A 15,729-nucleotide genomic window follows, 5' to 3' on the forward strand; every position below is an offset into this window, starting at 1 on the left:
TTTCTCTGCTTCTCTCTTTCAGTAGGAAAGCGAACCGTGTTGGGCGAGCAGATCAGATTCGGAAAAGAGCTGCTTTCATCAAGCACATTATCTGAATTTGACTCTGGATCTTAAAACGTACGCTGCTTAGGTTCCACCGAGACTTGAACTCGGATCGCTGGATTCAAAGTCCAGAGTGCTAACCATTACACCATGGAACCAAGTACTGAAAATGTCCGTCTACGGATCCCCACTTTGATCATCTGGATGTTCAACCCGTCTCAGTGAGACAACAGTATCTGTAACATCGATGCTCTGCTGTAGCCGCTGTGTATCTGAGCCCTACAAACGGTTCCTTTCGCTTTCAGTCTCACAGACACGTCCGCGCTCCCGATCAATAACCATCGGGCTCCAGATACTCCGCTCCTGCGCTCTGAGTCATTTGTGAGAGGAAAGAGCGCTCAAGTAGTTGCGTTGAAACACACTGGTCAGGTGTGCCAGTGGTGTAGTGGTATCATGCAAGATTCCTGTTCTTGCGACCCGGTTTCGGTTCCCGGCTGGCGCATTTAGAATGTTGTTGTTTTAAGCCTTCAATAAAGCACCGTTAATCACTCCTATTTTAATACTGTTAGGGATTACTTTTACACCAACATAATAAAGCAATGTAGAAACGACAAATAGATTTCTCAGGTCAATTGACTGATGAAAAAACTGGCTACTGCTTATTAATAAACTTACAGAAGGTGGACTTTGGTCTCCAACTTTGTTCCACAAGTTTATTTGTTGCAATTGAGTTCATAGCTGTGACGATCTCCAAATAATATATTAACTAGTCTGCAAGATATTGACCTCTGTGTGGATGTATATTCGTATGGAGTAAGAGAGGTTGTTTCCACGTCTTGGCCGTGGGATGTTAAACCTCCACCTTTCCGCCACAACACATAAGAGGTTTGCTCCTGAGTTGTGATTTAAGCTATAAGAAATACAAATTCTCAGGTTCTCCATTCAGCTCCCTTTAAAACACATTTCTAAAAATAAAGTACAAAGATACATCACTGAAACCATTCCAAACACAGTTTTACTGCTGCCAGGGCTCAAGCCTGGATATTGAACCCATAGGGCTGATGTGTGTGAGTGCTTGTTACACCACAGGCGCACATGTACAGTATACACAGCCTCCCACAGCAACAAAACAACAGTCTTATACAATGAGGGGTTGCTGCTGGTCCATCAGGCTGGGGAGTTTTCCCCTTTTACATTTTGCCATATCAGCGAGAACTTCTCTTTTTCTACTCCTGAAAAGGCATCGTAGCTGTATTTTGGCAGTAACAGGTTCGAAGGCACTGCTGGTATAAACAGGTGAGTGTGCCTGCGTGCATTTTAAGCATAATTTCAAAATCCACGGAAATGTACTGGACGTAGATAAGTAACTTAATAACTTAACGACTTAATAACAAACGTACTAACATAACAGCTCAAAATCAAAACTATAAAGTCAACTAAGTATGGAACGTAAAACACAGAAGACCTTCAATTCGATAAACCTTTACTTACATTTCATCCATTTCTGAAAGCAGAAGGAGCTGTCACTGAATTCACGTGTGTAAAAATACCGCGTAACGATTTCTGTTTACTTAACATCTTGCAAATAAGAAAAGTATTTTAAATTGGACAAAACCACGTGAACAGAAGGCAATGTGCTAGTGAGCAGCCCGATGTGCTTAAAAGAAAGACGAGCCAGGCAGGAGTCGCCCCGCTCCAGCTTTTCTAACTTGGATACACGCGTTTTCTACATTTTGCCTTTTAAAATAACAAATTAAAATAGATACACCATGGACACATAGCAGCTCTATTCATATTGAGTGTTATTCAATTTCCATTAAATTATTATCTATTATTATGTAACATTATTTTCGTAACCTTAATTTTGTGATTCTTGTGATTTTTGTGAGCTCTCAGAATAGACATTTCATTGCCAACAACTACTGCTGCACGCTGCATTGTTGTGCATTTGATAAATAAACTTTGATTTGATTTGAACCAGCGGATATTTTCAACCTGTGCTTACTGCAGTTTCGCCGGTTAAAAGCGCAGAATTAGTCTTTCGTCAAAGTCATTGCTGGCGGACAGGAGCAGTAGGACGCAGAGCCCTGTCCAGCAGCTCTAGACGGTGCTCGGAGAAGCTCTAAGTCTGTTTCAGCACAGGGAGCGAGTATGAGCTCATTCCGGTTCGGTTACTGTCGGACTGGGCATCTGAGGCTCTTTGGATCGCAACGTGCAAAACACAAAGCCTACAGCGTGCGTCTTACCTAGTGTAGGAAGAGTAGATCTCATATTTAACAAAAGCCTTTCTGGAGATGCCGGGGATTGAACCCGGGGCCTCATACATGCAAAGCATGCGCTCTACCACTGAGCTACATCCCCAACTCCCAGCTTGATGTGCTCGTCACACGTCCTGACAGAAAGCTGCAGTCAGTGACTGGTAATCACAGACTCTATCTAGCAACCGAACAGGTGAATGTCTGTCGGGGATATAGCTCAGTCGTACAGCGCATGCTTTGCATGTGTGAGGCCCCGGGTTCAATCCCCGGCATCTCCAATCAGGCTTTTGTTAAATGTGATATCTATCCTTCCTACACTAGGTAAGACGCACGCTGTAGGAAGTTGTGTTTTCAAGTTGCGATCCAAAGAGCTTCAAATGCCCAGTCCGACAGTAACCGAACCGGAATGAGCTCATTCTCGCTCCCTGTGCTGAAACAGACTTACCGCTTCCCCGAGCACCGTCTAGAGCTGCTGGGTAGGGCTTTGCGTCCTACTGCTGCTGTCTGCCAGCAATGACTGACGAAACACTAATTGGAACAAGTAATAGGTTTACTCCATGCTGAAAAGAGAAGAAAAAACACAACGTTTCGGCCGTGGAGCCTTCTTCAGCAGTGAGAAAGACAGGGCAGTAAGCAAAGGTAATGTAGGAGAACAAAAGCCCGAAAAAGACTTAGGCTTGATCATTTCTCTTCATAAATCAATTGAGGTATTCGAATCGCATTTTTCCTTTTTCCATTACATTATGATGTCGGTCATAAACGTACGGTGACCCAGAAGTGCCAAACACAGAAACAAAAAAGAGTGCACAAACTAAAAATAGTACTCAGAGAAAAAATGGCAACACAAAAAATGAGTGCACAAACAAAAAACAGTAACACAAAAAAGCGTCACGCGTGAAAAGTGTTCAAAATGGAAATAGGTTCTCATAATAATCTGTTGTCAGGGAAGAGGGCAGCGCTGACGGGCGAGCGCATGTTGAGGTCTTGATGAGACTTTTTTGTGAATTTTGTAAAATCTTAAAAACACCACGACAGTAGAATGTTCTGTGGAGGGCGGCCTGGTGAAAACTATTATTTTCCCCACATTGCGGGAAATACACAGGCTTTCTTCTTCATGAAAAACTTCTGGGAACAATCCCGCATTTCAGGTCGTTGTGCTGCTGCCGCAGCGTTATCTATAGAAATGCTGCACAATAAATAGTGTGGAAGAAGTATTTCATGTCACAGCATTTCTGTCTCATTTTTCTTTGTGTTGCCGTTTTTTGTTACTAGCCTGCGCGAAACGCTATTAATTCAATTCAATTCAAGGTGCTTTATTAGCATGACCGATGGGTAAAATCAGTGTTGCTAAAGCAAATAAAAATAATAAAATTAACATGGAGCAAAACATAAAATAAAATTAAAGTAAAGTCTGTGCTGTGGTTGAGTCTGAGACGGAAACACCGTATCGGACCAGCAGCAATAATCCTGTGAAGCTGCTGGCCAGTCCGACAGTAACTGAACCGGAATGAGCTCATACTCGCTCCCAGTACTGAAACAGACACGGCGGTTCCCTAAGCACCGTCTAGAGCTGCTGCATAGGGCTCTGTGTCCGTCCACCACAGTCTTGCGATAAACTACATTGGTAATCCACAACAGGATTAAAATAACAATATTTTGCGTTGCTCTGTGAATGTTTAAAAGATACCACGTTGTTATGCGCCAGCCGGGAATCGAACCAGGGTCGCAAGAATGGGAATCTTGCATGATACCACTACACCACTGGCGCAGCTGAAGAAGCTTTCTCAACGCAACTACTTGAGCGCTCTTTCCTCTCACAAATGCTCAGAGCGCAGGAGCGGATCGGTGATTGTTAAGCGGGAGTGCTGACGTCACACAGACATCGTAGTCTCACGGAGGCAGGTTGAACTCGCAGATGATCAGAGTGGGAACCTGTAGCTGCTGTGTTTATGTCTTGGTTCTATGGTGTAGTGGTTAGCACTCTGGACTCTGAATCCAGCGATCTGAGTTCAAATCTCAGTAGAACCTGAGCTGTGACTTCTATTTTCGTTTTAGGAACTGTAAAAAAATTACTGCCGGAGCAAAACAGCAGGTTCCGTAGATTAGAGACTGCCACACGAATGTATTTTTATTCACGTTCTTACCCTGTTCTCGTGAAATCTGCGAAAAACAAATTCATTCATTCACTCTGTTACAAAATTTCAACAGGATTAAAATATTAGGTGCATTTTGTTCAAGTTCATTGCTCCTAAGCGGATTTAAAAAAACAAACAAAAGGCAGATCATTCCCTGACCGGGAATCGAACCCGGGCCGCGGCGGTGAGAGCGCCGAATCCTAACCACTAGACCACCAGGGAGACGGTCAGCTTTTTCACTGAGTGCGAAGAAAAGACAGCGGTAACTGGGATTTGTGCCGGTGATCTTAATACGACACAGAGAGCGATCGACACGCTTTTACAGTCTGTGTAGCGACAGCAGCGACACTGAGAGCTGCTGTGTGTAAGAAAGAGAAAATAGGATCTGCTGGATTCTCATTCAGTCTATGTAGCGATAATAGCGCGCACTCTGCTAGCGGGGCAATGGCGGACAATCACAGCTCAGTGAAGCTGGTGAACGCGGCACTTACGGCTTCATAGAGCTCTTATAGCTACTGGTGAATTCCACACCGATTGATATGAGCTTAGTGTTTACTAACCACAACGCTGTTTCTGGAGCTGGACAGGAAATCATAAAATCATAAAAAGGCAAAAACGTAGAAGAAGGTCAGTCACAAAGGTAGGTGCCCATCGAGATCAGAAGCCATCAGCCAAGTGGGCTTGAAGGTGGGCTCCACTCATTAGCCAGCTCTTTTATGTTCACACGTTCTCCTGTTCCTTCTGCTCTTGTCTTGTATTTGCTTGTATGTTCTTAAGTTCCTGTATTCTTTTGCTCTATATGTTTTGTTCTTATATTCTTTCATTCTGGGTTCTTATCTCACTCCCCAGGGGAGCCTCTCTGCTCCCTGTCCACCTGAACAGAAGACACAGCAGATTGAGAAACCTCTGGCCTGGGCGAAGCCAGGAACCGTTCAGTCCGACACACCTTTGCGCCTGACCACATCCCTAGAGCACAGCTGACAACAGTGCTCGTCTTCCTCTCTCTGAGACAGACTTCCTCCTGCCAGACTCTGACTGCAACTCGAGAGCACAGCTCGAGATAACCCTGCTCTTCCTCTCTCTGTCTCACTCTCGTTTACTCTAACACAGCTCTCCCCTGTTCACAACCGGAGAGCACAGCTCGAGACAACCCCCTTTTTCTTCCTCTGTGTCCTGTGTCTCTCTCATCTCTTTCCTCTCCCCCTGTACTGATATTGCCACACCACTCGGGTTTTCCTAGAACAGAAGTCATTGCTTAAAACTCTCCTTCCTCAAAAGATGCATCTTCTCTTTGCTGCATGCTTTGCAAAATCACTAGATCATTTTGATTGTGTCCACACGAAATGTAAATGTCAGGCACAATGAATGTGCAAAACAGTGCCCCCAGATCTATGCAGCTGGTACACAAACCAATCGAGTGAGATGTGTAAAACAAGAGGAATTCATTCATTTCACAGCTGAAAAAAACCCCTCCCAAGTGTGTGCACCCTCACCTCACAGGTGCACAAGTGCTCAACGATCAATCCCTACGTGAGCACAGCTATAGTATTCTGGGTCACCAGTGCGTTAGTGCTGCTGAGCGATGGAGCAGGAACAAGCAGCTGGAGGAGGACAGTGGAGGACAGTGGAGGACAATGTCAGCTCTCGGCACCCTGAGCACCCTGCTCCAGTCAGGGCCTGGTTTCCTGCTCCCCTTCCCCTGTCCTCACTGGTACACAAGTGTTCACCCATCAGTCAGTCGGTGCTTGAGCACAGGTAGATAAGGCTCCCAGTGCGTCAGGGTTTCTGAGAGGTGGAGCAGGAACAGGCGGCTGGCGGAGGGAGAGGGCTCTGTGTGCTGGAAGCGAGGAGGAGGAAGGTGATGGCACACAGATATCTCTAATGAATAAGGGCCCCAGAGTGGACCATGTCATGCAGTAGATCATGGCTTGATGATGGTGATGTAGCAGGAGCCTTACTGGACACAGAGCCTCAGTCAGTGGACCAGGACAATGTGCGGCAGGGGATGAGGAAGAGGAGGGCGAAGGTTATTATATTAGGTGAGGAGGGTGTTAGTTGGGGATGTGGCTCAGTGGTAGAGCACATGCTTTGCATGTATGAGGCCCCCCGTTCAGTCCCTGGCATCCCCAGTTTGGGTTTGAGGGTCAGGCCCGGATTCCCCCTGGAGGGTGTGATGACGTGGGCTGGCCAGAGGGAGCTGTGACAGAGGCTGCTGCTGTCTTCCTTCCCAAAATAAGGTTGCTGCTGGAAGAGGTGTTAGAGGGGCCAGTAGGGGGCGCTCACCCTGTGGTCTATGTGGGTCCTGATGCCCCAGTATAGTGACGGGGACATTAAACTGTAAAAAGGTGCCGTCCTTCAGATGAGACGTAAAACTGACGTCCTGACTCTCTGTGGTCATTAAAAAATCCTAGGAAATTTTTCAAAAACAGTTAACCCGGCGTCCTGGCCAAATTTCCCCCTGGGCTTTACCAATCATGGCCTCCTAATAATCCCCATCTCTGAACTGGCTTCATCACTCTGCTCTCCTCCCCACTGAGAGCTGGTGTGTGTGAGCAGACTGATGATCATCCAGGTGGGGCTGCACACTGGTGGTGGTGGAGGTGAGTATCCATTACCTATAAAGTCACCTTGACATGTAAGCTGGTCATGGATGTGCTGGCACCAATGCCCTAAAAGTTCTCTGTGGCCACTCTCTCCTGCTCAGCTTCAGTGAGTATCATTCACACCTGTTTCCCATTATTCGTCTTTTCCAGAGGCCATTCCTGTCCGGATTGGGTGTGCCCTTAAACATCTTGCTTTATCTTGGAAGGTATAGACAGCACAGGCCTGGGTGAGGACTTGAAACCAAGGGAACCCCATGGTCATCCCGTCAGAAACATTGGATTTTGTTATGTCTTACTCAGTACACACTCAATACATTACTACACTTTTAAACTCTATACTCTAGAAAGAAATATCCAAAACAAGAGCAGAAAAAAACAACAAACACATATCGTTTTATTAATTCAAGAGTCAATTTTTCAAGGTGTAGCACATGCAGGAATACAGTTTTTTTCTCAAACTTCTCCAATATGTCTACTACTGGATAAAAATCTGAAACTGCTAGAACAAAGTTCGTAGGAGGTTTTATAAAGCCATATCCTGCCATCTGTCCTGGCTTTCCTAGCCAAATTAGCAGTATGTGTTATTTTGATATCAAGCATCTCTCATACTAACTCATCAGAACAATGTTTTTATATCTAAGATTTAAAATATACAGATCAGAAGTAGCGGTTGTCTTGTTTCTTGTATCCTGTTGTGATGTGTTTTGATCTGGAGGCTAAAAGCTGATGAAAATGACTGATAGGGCTGTATGTGCTTTTATTGTTGTGGCAAGTGTTGTCTCATTAATATGTTTAATATTTAGAAAATGGTTTCACTGCTGGGAAAATACATGTTATGTTTGGATTTAGAGGATATTAGAGTTTACTTGCATGTGCAATACCTTGTGAAATGCTAAAAAGAATGTGTTGCTTATGACAATATAAAGTGTAATTTATTGCACTGCTCTGTGGACTTCCAAAATGGACACAAATAAATTTGACAGTTATTGACTTGTTCAGGATGGAATGGCTGAAGCAATGATATCACCGACATCTCGCGCGACAGCACTACTGTCCCACTACTGTTTCCAGCCTCTGTGGCTATTTAAGCAGAATAATGAAAGGATGTTGACAGAAGTCACAAGTAGTGGATAAACTACCATGCTCTAATTCAAGCACTACTGCTTTAGACTCACACTGCTGCAGAGAAAACAGAAAGTCCAGAGGCGTGCGTCTACCACAATGTCTGAAAGTGACCTGCAGTTTCTGGAACGGGAGGTGCACTGGGAATCATTCTGTTGCAGCGGCGTTTCAAACTCAATGACTGTGATCTTTGGCCAAGCTCAGGTCACACATTTTAGGAATGATGGGACTGCAGCGACCACTTGTCCAGTCTGACTTTTTTCCACTGGGCCCTTGCTGTCGGACGGCACTCAATATGATCTCACGCCGGCTCCCAGAGTCCTCTGCAGTTTGACATGAGACCACACCCGGTGTGCTGCACCAGGAGATGCTGACCTTGACCTTTGACCTATGGTGATCCAGGAAGAGTGTCATCTCCCGGACCCCCATGAGGTGGGGCGAGGCAGATGATTAAGTGTTAATGACAGCATAGACACAGGGCTCATCAGCATCCTGCCGAGAGAGAGTCGGGGTGAGACACCGAGCACAGGAGCTGAAGAATGAGCACATGATCGTCAACTATGGCCTGTCAGAGGCTGGAAGATAAGACTGGACTAGAGCTCCATCAGTCAACAATAACCAGGCATGTCCATGGAGAAAGAACAGGAGACTAATTGCACTGTTTGCAAATGAGAGGAGGCCATTTGACCCATCCTGCTTAATAATCCAACAGCCATATTGCTCTGCAACTCACAGCTAGCAGCCCACTGAAGCTCAGCAAGTGTGAGCCTGGTCAGTACCTGGATGGGAGACTCCTGGGAAAAAAAGGTTGCTGCTGGAAGAGGTATTAGTGGGGCCAGCAGGGGGTGCTCACCCTGCAGTCCATGTGGGTCCTAATGCCCCAGTATAGTGAAGGGGACACTATACTGTAAACAGGCGCTGTCCTTCGGATGAGATGTAAACCCAAGGTTCTGACTCTCTGTGGTATTTAAAAATCCCAGGGCATTTCTCAAAAAGAGTAGGGGTGTAACCCCGATCTCCTGGCCAAATTTCACATTGGCCCTTATCAATCGTGGCTTCCTAATAATCCCCATCTATGAACTGGTTTCATCACTCTGCTCTCCTCCCCACTGAGAGCTGGTGCGTGGTGAGCATTCTGGCGCACTTTGGCTGCCGTCGCATCATCCAGGTGGGGCTGCACATCGGTGGTGGTGGAGGGGAGTCCCCATTATCTGTAAAGTGCTTTGAGTGGAGTGTCCAGAAAAGCCTATATAAGTGTAAGTTATTATTATTTGTAGTTTTTTGTAGATGAGCAAATCTTAAACTAATCCTAAACTAATTCCCCTTTGGTTTCTGCTTGTGACCCTGTGTCCTTGTTTCACCACTGAGTGTGAAACAGGCCCCTGGGCTCAACCTTTCTCTGCCTGGATCAAACCCCTTCTCAGTCTCAGCCCCACTGTTCCAGAGGAGACTGAGCTGCCTCAACCCGTCCATGGCAGAGGTCAGGGAGTGTCAAACCGAGCTCTGAGAGCAGGACAGTCGGTGACCAGTCGGGACAGCAGTCGGACAGAGACAGTGACTCACCGGCTTGGGGCTGGGAGCTGACCCCGGAGTCCGGGGCTGAGAGGAGCTGAGCTGTACGTCAGCGTACACGACATCACTGTGAGGACCTTAACACAGCGAGAGAGAGGAGACAAGAGGGAATCAATCTGTAATAAACACACGCAACAGGACAGGAGGCACAGCGAGAGAGAGGAGATCACAGAGAATCCCTCAGTGATAAACACAACAGTACAGGAGGCACAGTGAGAGAGAGGAGAAGTAATCCCAGGCCAGCGTTCTACCGTCCCTGAAAACCCAGAGTGCTTACCCAGTAATCTGAAATCCTGTATTATGCCTAACAAGCCAATAAGACAAAATACCGTCTTTATTTACAATGACAGATTATGACTCTGAGCTAAATTTCCCTTCCTAAAATCCAGAAGCCTCAAAGAGAATGGGAATCTGCCTATTCTTAAAAATATACCATTAACATGTAGAGGATGTCTTCCTCATAAGGATTTCAGAATTAAGGAAATCAGAGTTTCCTAAAATATAGGACAGCTGTTGGGTGTGGTCAAATTTTCAATTTTAAAATACAGTTTCTGCTCACTTTGACATGAAAGCTGGTCACGGATGTGCTGGCACCAATGCCCTATTCTCTGAGCTACAGGGTTTTGCTTGTAGCAAAAGCTCCCTGTGGCCTCTCTCTCCTGCTCAGCTTCAGTGAGTATCATTCACACCTGTTTCCCATTATTCATCTTTTCTATAATGGGAAACTATAATTATTCATCCCCAGCCCTCCACAGGCCATTTCTGTCTGGAATGAGTGTGCCCTTAACCATCTTGCTTTATCTTGGAAGATATAGACAGCACAGGCACAGGAGGGAAAACAGAGAACACACACAACAGTACAGGAGACACAATGAGAGAGGAGATAACAGAGAATCACTCAGTCATAAACACTGAAAATTGGGAAAGCAAGATTTTATTAAAACTAATCTTGTTTTACTGACACAAACATTCAGAATCATAGACTTTAAATCAAGGGGTGTTAAAATTACTCGAAAAATACTGCATACTTTTTTCAATAATATGGCTGATCAGTGCTGAGAACGTCAGAGTTTAAAGGAATGTTCTACACTGACGTTCTTAAGAAACAGGACATATCTGGTGTTGAACTGGAAGACTAGTGGGGACCGGATATAAGAGATCAAAGTTCTCAAACTTCAGCCCTCAACCGAGGGATTCTTCTGTTTTCAACAGTGAAAACTCAAGCAAAGGACAGAAGTGGAAACTATGTGGAAGATCATTTAAAACTGTGATCAGGAAGCGCTTCTTTACAGAAAGAGTGGTGGGAGTGTGGGACAGTGTTGCTGAGCCAGTCATTGAAGCCGATGTCCTGGCTTCTTCCAAGAAACATCTGGATGAGCTCCTCTTATCGATTAGGGATACAGTAGAAAATACTGTAGACTCTTACCGTCTTTGTTCTTGTCTCTCAAATGTTTCCAGTAGCACAGTGCAGCAGAAACAACCACCACAATCACAGACAGGACTCCCAGCACAATCGGGACTGTAGGCTCTGTCGAGACTAAAATATTATTTTAAAAAACAAAACAAATTTATGACCCAGTATTGAGTTAATAAATTAAAGTATATACAGCTTCACTTGTATATTTAATCAACTTTTGCAGGAAAATTGAAAGACAGCACCACAAACTATAGATCTTAAGAAACAAAACAACTTTTCCTTCATTTTTATAAGATTATTTTCCTGATTATACATTAAAAAGATGCACTCTTTTCAAAGATCACAAACTGCTTATTTGCATTTTTTACAGTAAAGACCTAATATCGTAAATGTAAAACCTTGTTAAATCACAAAGTATCAAAAACCCAATGTTCTTACTACATAGCTGCAAAAACTCTTGTCACGTATCTGGACCTGAATCCAAATAATACCCACAGAAAAAATGAATGAGTGAGAGAGATCCAACGCTCAATGTGAAAGGAGTGCTCTGATAGGTGAAACTAGCTGTCATTTAGTGAAATTTGACCATTTAGAGATTTAGGGGAGGTTCATACAGTAGGTGTCCACAGGAAAGACTTATATCAGTTTCCTTTTGTCTGACTGTGAATAAAGTGATAAGTGAAACTCTTATCTAATGGGCTCCCACAGCCCATAATAATAATAAGTTAGACATTTAAAAACCCATCATTCAGAATAGATGCCAAAGGGACTATGTCTAATTCAAGCCCACACAGGCCTGTAGTGATACAGTGGACAGACAAGTGGCACTGTCTGATTCTCTTCCTCCTGATGCTTTGAATCTTATTACCTTATAAAAATAATTAATCTTATTATTATTATCTTACAAATGTCTTAGTAATTACTTAAAGCAGGACAGACTAGTGCAACAAGGTGATCTTAATATGTATAAATTATCATTCAATTTCTATTTGTCTGAATGACCTATTTTAAACAGAGAACAGAGGCACTTCTTTACACAAAGAGTGGTGAGGGTGTGGATCAAGCTGCCAATGAGGTCAAAAGTGAATAGCAGACAAAGAACGTCATGGCATCCACAGCAAGGTCACGACTCCGATAGCATGTCACGATAGGAGTGCAGGCATCACGATCACATCGTGAGACCCATTGCGACTGGCCCACCACTGTCATGGCGCCACTAGCGACATTAAGTCCAAATATCACGATATGACATACCTCGACAAAACACCCCCGCACCATGTCACGACATGAAGCCCGCATATCGCGATATGACATACCCAAAAGTGCCCCGCCCCTATGTCGCGACATAGAGCCCGCATATCGCGATATGACATACCCCGACAATCACGGTGATCTCGGTGATTTTACATACATTACAACCACAGGTTGTAAATGCATCAGTAAATGCATCACCCCAAGGGTTATATTGAGTGAGGCGCCATGAGAATAAAAACTGCAAAGGTATTAAAATATTACGTTCTAAAGATCTTGTTTGATTCTTCATGATGCTTCTAAACTTGGATGAAACCCACGAAATGAGTACTGTAGCCATTCGCCTGGCGCTGCGGCCGAAGAGCGCCCGGCTGGGGTACTAGGAAAGCCGCTGACTGCAAAACGGGCGTACAGTTTGGTGAGATCGCCCGCATTCTTGTAAATAGCTCCCTGGTTTCGCACCCCTTTCATACTTGTACCCAATTGCCACAATTCGTGACTTCCCACAAGACTTAACACTCAATTGTTATAGTCGTATTACAGTGCCAATTCATCGTACCTTTAATTGCAAGATAGTGTGCTAATGAAAGCGTCAAATACATACTTTGGATGTATTTTAGCTCTGTAAACGTCGTTCACTTAAAAATACTGCAGGACATTTAGAGGCGATCTGAATACTTATCTGTAAAATGCACACTCGCATCTATCCGTCAATATTATCTTAATGTTAGTCATGCATTCCAAATCTTGTCATGTGTTTACAGGGGAAATTTTAGAACCTCTTCGTGCTCACCCTCCAATTTCCAATGCAATCCTCGATCGGTATAATCAGCAGAATTAGCGGAACCTTATGACACATACTGTCTCTCTCTCTCACACACACAAGTTAAGCAACAATTACCTAGGCTGCTGAACGCTACTGTACCACGGCGGACACAAACACAAAACAATCCGTGCCTGCCTCTGATGTGAGGTTTTGGTCTTCTAGACCAGACGCGGGAGTCGGGACTTGTAATTGAATAGCGATAACTGGGATTCGTGCCGGTGATCTTAATACGACACAGAGAGCGAGCGACACGCTTTTACAGACTGTGTAGCGACAGCAGCGACACTCAGAGCTGCTGTGTGTAAGAAAAGTGATGCTTTATTGATACAATTGACGCAGGAGCACAAGGGAAGACCCCACATGTGAGAATCCGCCCACAAGTAAACTAAGTTTTCTTCATGAGCTCACATGCTGCTGATTAAACTACATTAAACTCCCAGCACGACACTTGGCAGCAGGGAGCGCTGCGATTGGAGAAAACTATCAAGAATGAGAGCGGAAGCTGTGATTGGATTATTCTTGGTGGCGATACGGGCCTTGATTAGCTAAGGCTACTAACAATGAACAGAAGGCAATGTGCTAGTGAGCAGCCCGATGTGTTTAAAAGAAATACGAGCCAGGCAGGAGTCGAACCTACAGTCTTCTGATCCGTAGTCAGACGCGTTATCCATTGCGCCACTGGCCCCGCTGACAGAGCTGCACCGCACCACAGTGTCACTGTCTGTCAGCAATGACTTTGACGAAAGACTAATTACTTGTCTGCTTGTGTCACGTTCAAATTCCCCTTGATTTCGACGTCAAAGAAACAACGTTTTTTTCCAAAACATCATACAGCTGTCACAGCTTCCAGACTTGAGATGCCAGGGTTACACCCCTACTCTCTTCAAGAAAAGCCCTGGGGTTTTTTAATGACCACAGAGAGTCAGGACCTCGGTTTTCTGCTTTGTAATTCGAAATTAAATCAAAATATAAGTAATGCATTTTGCTTTCCCTTCGATAACTCTGTTGGTAGAGCGGAGGACTGTAGTGGAAACCGCTGGGAATCCTTAGGTCGCTGGTTCGATTCCGGCTCGAAAGAAGGCGTTGTTCCATTGTTATCTGACATCGAAAATTTAAAAAAGCAAATATCAGAGGTTTATCGAAAGCTCAATAAAGGCTGAAGCAAAAGTTATCGGTGTTTATTGTCCTCACGTGTGAATGTCCTGTTTTTACCGTTAAAAACTCGTCACACGTCCTGACAGAGAACTACTTTCCTCTCACAAATGACTCAGAGCGCAGGAGCGGAGTATCTGGAGCCCGAAGGTTATTGATCGGTGATTGTTAAGCGGGAGTGCGGACGTGTCTGTGAGACTGAAAGCGGACGGACCTGTTTGTAGGGCTCAGATGCACAGCGGCTGCAGCAGAGCATCAACATCACACAGACATCGTAGTCTCACGGAGGCAGGTTGAACTCGCAGATGATCAAGTGGGAACCTGTAGCTATAGCACTTATGCCTTGGTTCTATGGTGTAATGGTTAGCACTCTGGACTCTGAATCCAGCGATCCGAGTTCAAGTCTCGGTAGAACCTAAGCGGTGACTTTTACTTTCGTTTAAGGAACTAAAAAAATTACTTCCGGAGCAAAACAGCAGGTTCCGTAGATTAGAGACTGCCACACGAATGTATTTTTATTCACGTTCTTACCCTGTTCTCGTGAAATCTGCAAGAAACAAATTCATTCATTCACTCTGTTACAAAGTTTCAACAGGATTAAAATATTAGGTGCATTTTGTTCAAGTTCATTGCTCCTAATTTAAAAAGAAAACAAAACAAAACGAATGTCATTCCCTGACCGGGAATCGAACCCGGGCCGCGGCGGTGAGAGCGCCGAATCCTAACCACTAGACCACCAGGGAGACGGTTGGCTCTCTCACTGTGTGTGAAGAGAAGACAGCGATCTTGAAAGGACACAGAGCGCAATCGACACGCTTTTACAGTCTGTGTAGCGACAGCAGCGACACTGAGAGCTGCTGTGTGTAAGAAAGAGTAAATAAGATCTGCTGGATTCTCATTCAGTCTATGTAGCGATAATAGCGCGCACTCTGCTAGCGGGGCAATGGCGGACAATCACAGCTCAGTGAAGCTGGTTAACGCGGCACTTACGGCTTCATAGAGCTCTTATAGCAATTGGTCGATCCACGACTATAAAACTGCGGTACTTTAAATTAGATCTAGCAGTGCAATTGTTTTCAATACATTTGTTTCATTGCTTAAAACTCTCCTTCCTCAAAAAATACATCTTCTCTTTGTTGCATGTTTTGCAAATCACTAGATCATTTTGATTGTAACACGAAATGTAAATGTCAGGCACAATGAATGTGCAAAGCAGTGCCTGCAGATCTCTGCAGCTGGTACACAAACCAATCGAGTGAGATGTGTAAAACAAGAGGAATTCATTCATTTCACAGCTGAAAAAAACCCATCCCATGTATGTGCAACCTCATCTCACAGGTACACAAGTGCT

At 44.6% G+C, this 15,729-nt stretch overlaps 1 long non-coding RNA gene and 8 other non-coding genes across 9 annotated transcripts; 2 read left to right on the top strand and 7 right to left on the bottom strand.

Annotated features, from left to right (window-relative positions):
• Nucleotides 1-128: 128 nt before the first annotated feature.
• On the bottom strand, nucleotides 129-200 carry trnaq-uug (transfer RNA glutamine (anticodon UUG)). The gene has a single exon. It is a non-coding gene; the product is annotated as a tRNA-Gln (tRNA).
• A 2,131-nt stretch (nucleotides 201-2,331) lies between these two features.
• Nucleotides 2,332-2,403, bottom strand: trnaa-ugc (transfer RNA alanine (anticodon UGC)). The gene has a single exon. It is a non-coding gene; the product is annotated as a tRNA-Ala (tRNA).
• Nucleotides 2,404-3,997: 1,594 nt separating this feature from the next.
• trnag-ccc (transfer RNA glycine (anticodon CCC)) lies at nucleotides 3,998-4,068 on the bottom strand. The gene has a single exon. It is a non-coding gene; the product is annotated as a tRNA-Gly (tRNA).
• Nucleotides 4,069-4,256: 188 nt separating this feature from the next.
• Nucleotides 4,257-4,328, top strand: trnaq-cug (transfer RNA glutamine (anticodon CUG)). The gene has a single exon. It is a non-coding gene; the product is annotated as a tRNA-Gln (tRNA).
• A 257-nt stretch (nucleotides 4,329-4,585) lies between these two features.
• Nucleotides 4,586-4,657, bottom strand: trnae-cuc (transfer RNA glutamic acid (anticodon CUC)). The gene has a single exon. It is a non-coding gene; the product is annotated as a tRNA-Glu (tRNA).
• Nucleotides 4,658-7,411: 2,754 nt separating this feature from the next.
• On the bottom strand, nucleotides 7,412-14,799 carry LOC138239356 (uncharacterized). Its single transcript, XR_011189812.1, has 4 exons — nucleotides 14,593-14,799; nucleotides 11,159-11,269; nucleotides 9,724-9,809; nucleotides 7,412-8,652 (listed from the first exon to the last, which is right to left on the bottom strand). It is a non-coding gene; the product is annotated as an uncharacterized lncRNA (long non-coding RNA).
• Nucleotides 13,839-13,911, bottom strand: trnar-acg (transfer RNA arginine (anticodon ACG)). The gene has a single exon. It is a non-coding gene; the product is annotated as a tRNA-Arg (tRNA).
• On the top strand, nucleotides 14,724-14,795 carry trnaq-cug (transfer RNA glutamine (anticodon CUG)). Its single transcript has one exon. It is a non-coding gene; the product is annotated as a tRNA-Gln (tRNA).
• A 250-nt stretch (nucleotides 14,800-15,049) lies between the features above and the next one.
• trnae-cuc (transfer RNA glutamic acid (anticodon CUC)) lies at nucleotides 15,050-15,121 on the bottom strand. The gene has a single exon. It is a non-coding gene; the product is annotated as a tRNA-Glu (tRNA).
• Nucleotides 15,122-15,729: the final 608 nt, after the last annotated feature.

The sequence above is a fragment of the Lepisosteus oculatus genome, chromosome 6, assembly GCF_040954835.1.
Source record: "Lepisosteus oculatus isolate fLepOcu1 chromosome 6, fLepOcu1.hap2, whole genome shotgun sequence".
NCBI classification, from domain to species: domain Eukaryota; kingdom Metazoa; phylum Chordata; class Actinopteri; order Semionotiformes; family Lepisosteidae; genus Lepisosteus; species Lepisosteus oculatus.